The sequence below is a fragment of the Sapajus apella genome, unplaced genomic scaffold (assembly GCF_009761245.1).
Source record: "Sapajus apella isolate SASKATOON/1434 unplaced genomic scaffold, GSC_monkey_1.0 scaffold13, whole genome shotgun sequence".
NCBI lineage: Eukaryota > Metazoa > Chordata > Mammalia > Primates > Cebidae > Sapajus > Sapajus apella.
This window is the reverse complement of record NW_022436953.1, coordinates 4,693,865-4,702,138: the sequence shown is the minus strand read 5'-3', so window position 1 is coordinate 4,702,138 and position 8,274 is coordinate 4,693,865. Positions and strand designations below refer to the sequence as shown.

The following is an 8,274-nucleotide window of genomic DNA, read 5'->3' as shown; positions in this document are numbered from 1 at the left end:
GGTGTGCAACTGTAGTCCCAGCTACTCGGGAGGCTGAGGTGGGAGGATTGCTTGAGCCCAGGAGGTTGAGGCTGCAGTGAGCCATGATCGTGCCAGTGCACTCTAGCCTAGGTGACAGGGTGAGACCTCGTTTCAAAAATAAATAAATGTTTTTTCAAAATTAAGTGGTCAAGATAATCCACTCTAGATCTCAGCCAGTCTTCTTCCCAGGCACTGCTAGTCCTTCTCAATGTGCTTCTAAACAAATGGCCCCAAGATCAAGGTGGAAGAAAGCTATACATAAATTCAACATCTCTCCAAGTCTAACTTTAGTGCAAAATTAACCAATTTGCCAGCGGCTGGGATCAACTTCAAGGCCCCTACCATATAAAACTAACCTGGTGCCTCTATACCATAACTCCAGGGGTACCAGTGAGGTGTCTGGTGGTAGGCTTCTACATGCCTTTTCTGAGCATCAAGCTTCTGTTAATACATTCATCCATGGCCTTATAATTATCTAGTTTTCCACACAACATTGCTGTTGACAAGAACTCATTTTGCAGTTTAAACAACAGGCTAATATTCACTAGATTCACCCAAAGCCTACATTTCCCAGCCTCCCCAGTTGCTAGCTCTTCTCAAGGGAATCTAAATGAAATATGCACAACTTTGCCATCATCTTCTTAAAGAGCTTGCCTTTGAGTTGCTGCCCCCTTTCCTTCCTGCTGTCAAGGATTGACACAAGTTTGGAAGGTGGCTGTGGAGAATGGCAAAGCTTCCCCTAGCCTGGGCCTCCCATTGCATTCACAGAGCAGAGCTATCTGTCTTTCCTGGATGCAAGAGAAAAATAATTTCTATCTTGTTTGAGCCTTTGTATTTCTGGACACTGTGTTATTAGAACAGTCTGGTTTGTACTTTATGGTAGCGTGATGCAGTACTTCAGGATGAAACATATGCTACGAGCCAGTACTTAATATTTGCTGCTGCTGGGTGCAGTGGCTCACGCCTGTAATCCCAGCACTTTGGGAGGCTGAGGCAGGTGGATCATGAGGTCAAGGGTTCGAGATCAGCCTGGCCAACATGGCGAAACCCCATCTCTACTAAAAATACAAAAATTAGCTCTTTTTCCAGCTGGAACCATGGAGAGTGTAGAAGAGAAGAAGAAGAAGGTTCCTGCTTTGCCGGAAACCCTTAAGAAAAAGCGAGGGAATTTCGCAGAGCTTAAGATTAAGCGCCTGAGAAAGAAGTTTGCCCAAAAGATGCTTCGAAAGGCAAGGAGGAAGCTTATCTATGAAAAAGCGAAGCATTATCACAAGGAATATAGACAGATGTACAGAACTGAAATTCGAATGGCGAGGATGGCAAGGAAAGCTGGCAACTTCTATGTACCTGCAGAACCCAAACTGGCGTTTGTCATCAGGATCAGAGTTATCAATGCTGTGAGCCCAAAGGTCCAAAACGTGTTGCAGCTTCTTCGCCTTCATGGAATCTTCAATGGAACCTTTGTGAAGCTCAACAAGGCTTCAATTAACATGCTGAGGATTGTGGAGCCATATATTGCGTGGGGGTACCCAAATCTGAAGTCAGTAAATGAACTAATAATCTACAAACGTGGTTATGGCAAAATCAAAAAGAAGCTAATTGCTTTGACAGGTAACGCTCTGATTGCTCTATCTCTTGGAAAATACGGCATCATCTGCATGGAGGATCTGATTCATGAGATCTATACTGTTGGAAAACGCTTCAAAGCAGCAAATAACTTCCTGTGGCCCTTTAAATTATCTTCTCCACGGGGCGGAATGAAGAAAAAGACCACCCATTTTGTAGAAGGTGGAGATGCAGGCAACAGGGAGGATCAGATCAACAGGCTTATTAGAAGAATGAACTAAGGTGTCTCCCATGATTATTTTTCTAAGCTGGTCAGTTAATAAACAGTACCTGCTCTCAATTGAAATGTATTGTTATATTTGTGATTTCTTTTGTTGTTAGCCTTTGTCTTCCCTTCACTATGGTAGCAAGTCCTGTGTATGATAAAATTAAGCCAAATCGACAGCCCATTACATGCAAAATCAGGGTTTGGTTTGTGTGAAGGACATCTCTTGGGTTTTTAAAAGGCTTTTCTCAGCGACTCAGGGTGCACAGCCTATGGGGCAGCCCTGCAAAAATAAAAAATTTTAAAAAAGGCTTTTCTCTACAAAAGATCTTAGCTTTTTGTCTTTGAACTGTGCTGAGTGATTCAAAATGGGTTTATTCTAAGCCTATTTCACAAGTATTTGTACATGATTTGTAGGTAAGATAATATAACTTTGGTATATGGAAAAAATTGAATTTAGTTCTAAAATTCATTTCTCAGGCCTTAGCTTGTTTATAAACTACTGTGTAAATGGGTTGTTTTCCTCTTGCATCCATTTTTGTGTTCTTTTGCAATAGTTACTAATAATTGTTTCATATTGTGGTTATTATGAAGAAAGAAATGAAATTTGTGCCCGGGAATGTAAATTATTTCTGAGCACATGGTGAAATTTATGAGCAAAAACTTGAAAGGTTTTGGGTATTTTATAAATAACATTCCTCTATATGTCATGTATCAGACTAGTGAACAATGTAGAGTATAACACAAAGTACATACAATAAAAGTAAAAATGTTTGTGGTCAAAAAAAAAAAATTAGCTCGGCATGGTGGCGGGCACCTGTAATCCCAGCTACTCGGGAGGCTGAGGTGGGAGAATCGCTTGAACCCAGGAGGCAGAGGTTGCAGTGAGCTGAGATGGCACCATTGCACTCCAGCCAGGGCAACAAAGTGAAACCCCAACTCAAAACAAAGCAAAACAAAAAACATTTTGCTGCTATTTCCCCCATAGCCTGATTGTATAACCCCAGAAAGAAAGGGCAATACCCCCTACAAGTCCCCAGTGACCCCTCACTTTCTGTGATGCTTGTTTCTGTTAGAGTCCCCAAGGGAAGAAAGTTCCCACCAAGAGAAACAATGTTTCATGGAAATGGGAGCAGAAATTCTCACCTGGTCACTTCTGGTTCCTTCTGTCATTGGATGAGCAAGGTTAAAAGGGAGATTATGGGATTGGCTAGAGTGATGGCAAGTTCAAGTAGATTTTTTTCCCACACAATGGGGCAAAAAGGAGTATTCATGGAATAATGGGGCTCCCTTGGTGTCCCTCGTAGTGTTATGTCCAGGGGTAAAAGTTCGTGGAAGACAAGACAACCCTTTCTAGGCAGGACCATCAAGAGCTCAAATCCTTCAGGCAAAAAGGCTAGGCTCTCTCCAGCATAAAGAACCTAAACCAGCCCAGGTGCTTGATGAAGGCAAAAGAAATAGAATGGAAAAAGCAGGAGGGATGTCATGAATACCAAATAGGGCCTCATATTGCAAAAAAAGACAATGGCTTTTATGTCCTGACCTGTTGTCATATTAGACATTCCATATTTTAACTTCATGCATTTTCTTCCAGTTCTTATTCCCTTGCTATTGTATTATTATGTGTGATGATTATTAGCTTTACAATTTAGTCTAATCCACAAATTGCGGAATATTGAGACCAGATTCCAACAGAACTAGAGAAGAAAGAGAACAAAGGTAGTGGACTTGGAGCTATGAGGCTTTGGATTGTCTCTCGTTGAGGTGAGTTAAATAAATTTTCTGCCACAAGTGACAGTAATATAATGTTAGGTGGGAGCATTTTGTGGAGGAAAAGGATGTAAATTTAAGAAGAAAGGCGTATGTGGATATTGGGCAGCTGAAGGGGTGGGTACCACCCTGGGGTTCCCCCAACACTTTTTTTTTTTTTTTTGAGATGGAATCTTGCTCTGTCACCCAGGCTGGAGTGCAATGGCATGATCTCGGCTCACTGTAACCTCCGCCTCCCAGGTTCAAGCAATTCTCCTGCATCAGCCTCCTGAGTAGCTGGGGTTACAGGCATGTGCTACCATGCCCAGCTATTCTCTCTTTCTTCCTTCCTTCCTTCCTTCCTTCCTTCCTTCCTTCCTTCCTTCCTTCCTTCCTTCCTTCCTTCTTTCCTTTCTTTCTCTCTCTCTCTCTCTCTCTCTCTCTCTCTCTCTCTCTTTCCTTCCTTCCTTCCTTCTTTCTTTCTTTCTTTCTTTCTGTATTTTTAGTAAAGACAGGGTTTCATCGTGTTGGTCAGGCTGGTCTCGAACTCCTGACCTCGTGATCCGCCCACCTGATCCTCCCAAATTGCTGGGATTACAGGCAAGAGCCACCACATGCGGTCCCCCCAACCTTTTTTTAACCTAGACTCCGAACACTTCCTGATGGGGAGACCGTCCTCAAACATGGTAAATACTGGTGGAACAGTTTTAGCTTTTAGTATGGAAGTCTACGGGACTTTGCTCTTCCCTCCCATCTCTGACAACTAGACCCTGGACACATGTCCTACTCTTAGTATCATCAAATGATACTCCATGAGTTTTGACTCTTGAGGAAGTGAAGTGAAGATGGAGGAAAAGATGGGAAATGACTCTCAGTGATGTTCACCAAGAGTCTAGCGACTGTAGTGCTGGCAGCTGTGCCCTAACGTAGCGTTTCTGTGGTGTCACCTTGGCTGTTTCCTGAAACTGATGTTTCTTAATTCCTCAGCCTTCCTGTTGATCTTGTAAACTACTGAATATCCCTGGAATCAGTTTATTTTCCTTCTCAGGTTAGCTGGACTCAGACTCCACACACTGAGGGACTGCAGAAAACCGAAGACTCAAGGGAGGAGAGTATTCTCTGCAGTCCAGGGTGGAGAAGCACTCTCAAACCTTACACAGAGGAGAGGGGCTTCTGTGTCCGTGTTGGTTGAAGGGGACACTGTTTCCTACAGGCCCATTTTATGGACTCTGATCACTAAGAAGACCCGTTTATCTGGACAACTGGAGTGGTTATTGATATGCCAGGACTGTCGCCCAGAAATCCAGCGGAATCAGTCCCCTGAACCCCTACCCTGCCCCCAGGGACCCTAAAGTCAGAGATGTGGAGAAGTTTTGGCTCCCTGGGAGGAGGAGCCAGGGCTGGGTTAGCTTCCCACCATGCTCCCCACTTCCTGGAGGTTCCAAAGATGTGGCGAGGGAGTGGCAGGGCCGGCCAACTGTGATGAAGCTCACAGCATTGCCACAGGGAGTTTCCAAGTGACCGGGAGTCCAGGGTGCTTTCTCCTCAACAGAAACTAACAGCGCCTGAGCTCTCACGGCCTTGCCCTTACCGCGATCCTTCAGGGAGGCTGCGGGCTGGGCGAGAGAACTGGAGGGGCATTGCAGGGGGAGTGTGTGTTTCTCCTTCCAGGTTCTCCCTTCGAAGTCCTCACCTTGGAACCGTGCGCCCCATGGCGACCCAAAGAACCCGCCCTTTCACGGTTTCCTAGCACCTGCCGGTGTGCTGCTGGGGGCTCCGGATCAGGCGCCGAGCAGTGCTGGGTCGGCTGCAGCTGAGCGCTGTTAGCCAGTCTCTGCTGCGCAACCGGCAGGAGCGAATTCACTGCTGCGGCGGGCCCGGGTTGAGCTGAGAAGGGCCTGGTGCCCAGTGCGGTGCCCTCGAAGCCCTGGGGTGGCCTCCGCACAGTCACGAGGTCCCCCACCATTTCTAGAAATGAGACTCCGGCCGCTTGCCTGGAAAAACAATGGGTGCGAGGCCCAGGTGTCCCGAGGCCCTGGCCCGGGTCTGGGGTCCCAGGAGGAGATGGTCCACAAGCGAACCCAACAGCAGACATCATCGAGGCTCAACACTCCTGGGACATGTGGCCCCGAAGCGCAGGAATGAACAGGCAGCACTTCTCTGCAGGGGACTGGGGCGCCACCTCTCAGGCTGCCTCTGCAGCCCAGGAGAGCACGGCAGAGCTGGTCCCTCGCGCTCTGCGCACGCAGCTCCACTCGGTCGGGCGGAGCCCTCGCTCCTGGAGAAAGAGTCAGGTTTGGCCGAATTCTCCAGCTGCTGTGGGGCCTGGAGCATTCAGCCCTGGAGTCCGAGTGAGTGGAGGCTTCAGTTTGGGGACTGATCAGAGCCAAGCAGATGGCTGTGGGCTGAGTGCTTTTCCCTGCACCCCCGCCGCGCTCTTCCACACCCTAGAGGGCCAGACTTGAAGGGCGGCGGGGCAAGATGTCCTTAGCCTCCGGAAGAGGTTTATATTCTGCCTCCCAGTTGCCGGCGGGTACAGGCTTCAAAATGAGAGCAGGTTTCTCGCCTTTTCACAAATCTGGTGAACTGCATCTTGGTATCTAGCCCGGCCCGGGACGAGTCCTTGGGTTGGGGTGTGGGGTGGGGCGCTTCTGGGTCATTTACTGACAATCCCTCCTCCCAACCCCCAGCTTGCCGCGGAGCTCACAGGGTGGCCCTGGCACCGTGAGGCTGGAGGGAAGCAAGTTTTTCTCGCTCCCGGGCTGTCTCCAGCGCACGGCCTGGCACCTCCATGCAGGTGTCCCTTTGCAATTCAGGAGCTCAGTGGAGCCCTGTGAACATCTGTGCTCCCCTCCTTCTGGAGGTAACACCTCAAGACAAGCCAGGGCATTGGGCTACTGTGGGGAGGGAACAGTAGAACCCATCCCAGGGCAGAAGACTCAAGGATGGCTAGGGGTGCCTCCCTGGAACTGGAGGTTCTGCTCATTTAGTGCAATCAAAGACTCCAGGCCTTCTGAAGATCTTCAACTGACCTCCCACCCAGACACTCCCACCCCCTGCTCCACTTTATGCCGAGGGAGAGAAGCCATTCCTGCAGTCCAGGCTGAACGAAATCCCACGGGACACTGGAAACCTTGGGGCCTCTGTGGGGTTAGTAAATCGGTGCCTCCGTATTCTTTTGCCCACTCCTCTGCAGAATTCGCCCCAGGATAATCATCACAATAACCATACCACCCCTACACTGACCAGGAAGTGCCCAATTTCTGTCCTGAGATGGGGAAGGGAGGGAAGTCAAAGCCTGTGGATGTGAAGCTGCTGATTCCTAAAATGGGTATAAGAATACAACTGTGTGTCTGTGAGCTTTCGTGGCTGGGCTTGTGAACAGGTGTGCCAATGTGCAGGGGCCGGTTTTCTCTGACAGCAAGTGAATGGTGAGGGACTGTGAGGCCCCTATGCATCTTCCTATGAACCTGTGGGACAGGCCTCCCCAGTCTGTGCAATCAGGTGTGGCCACCTGGGAACAGGGTGATTGCTTGCGATCCTGAGATTCCCTGGGCCAAATGTAAGGGAAAGCTGCCCCTCAACTTTGCCCCAGAAATTGAGGGTCTGGGAATGAGGTGTGGAAGGTGAAGCCCCTGAGGTAGGACCCACCCTGAGGGCCCCAGCAAGTCCTGAGGGTGGAAAACCCAGGTCACACCACCTGGGGGTGCTCTGTGCCATTCCTGGAGCACCTGTGAAGAGCCAAGTGTTGTACCTGAGTTATCTCCTTAATTCCCTTAACCCAGGTTAATTACAGGTTGGCCCTGTAATATGGGTAAGGAAATAGCAAGATCCTAAAACTTAATAAATTTACTCGAGGCTGGACAGCAGAGAAGCCAGGCTTAACACTGAGGCTGATCTTCAAAGACACTTCAACAGCTGCCTGGGATTGAAAGACGGTATTTGGAAGAGGGCAGATGCAGAAGGAGAGAGCACCTGGAATCAGAGGAGCAGTGCCAGGAACAGGGAAAATAGCAGAACATAAAACAATGGGATTGGTGAGGCCTGTAACATGTGGGCAGTGCATTCCAAAACATCTTGTCATTGCTCTGGGAAAAAGGAAAGCCAAAACAGCCTCTCAGAAAGGTGGTATTCTTTGTGTCCCTATTTCTCATTTCTTTAAATAAAATGGAAAAATACTCTTAAGCAAATGAAACAAAACTACAACAAGCCATATTTGGCAGACAACTTTGAAACCCTAGGATTAGATCTTAGACATGGGGAAGTAGTTTAAGACCTTGATGCCTGAAGCAGTGTCAACATTACCAGAGATTATTCTAAATGTGCAGTCTCATCAACATTCATCTCATCAGGCCCCATCAAGATCTAATGAATGAGAATCCACATTTTAACAAGATCCTTGGGTGATTTTTGCACAAACAAAAGTTTAAGACATTAGCAGGGGCTATTTGTGTATAAATGAATACACCTTACATAGCATACAAAAGAGCCTTCCAGGGACGCTTCTCCTACCCCCAACTCCTGTAGCTTCGTGGAGAAGGTGAGGGAAGGAGGCAAGGCCAAGCTCACTTTTTTTTCTTTCTTTCTATCTTTCTTTCTTTCTTTCTTTTTCTTTCTCTCTCTTCCTTTATTTATTTATTTATTTATTTTTTTTTTTTTGAGACGGAGTTTCG

General features: G+C 47.6%; 1 pseudogene across 1 annotated transcript; it reads left to right on the top strand.

Annotated features, from left to right (window-relative positions):
- Positions 1–1,104: 1,104 nt before the first annotated feature.
- Positions 1,105–1,933, top strand: LOC116553819 (annotated as a pseudogene). The gene has a single exon (XR_004269930.1). The product of XR_004269930.1 is annotated as a 60S ribosomal protein L7 pseudogene (transcript).
- The last annotated feature ends 6,341 nt before the right edge of the window (positions 1,934–8,274 follow it).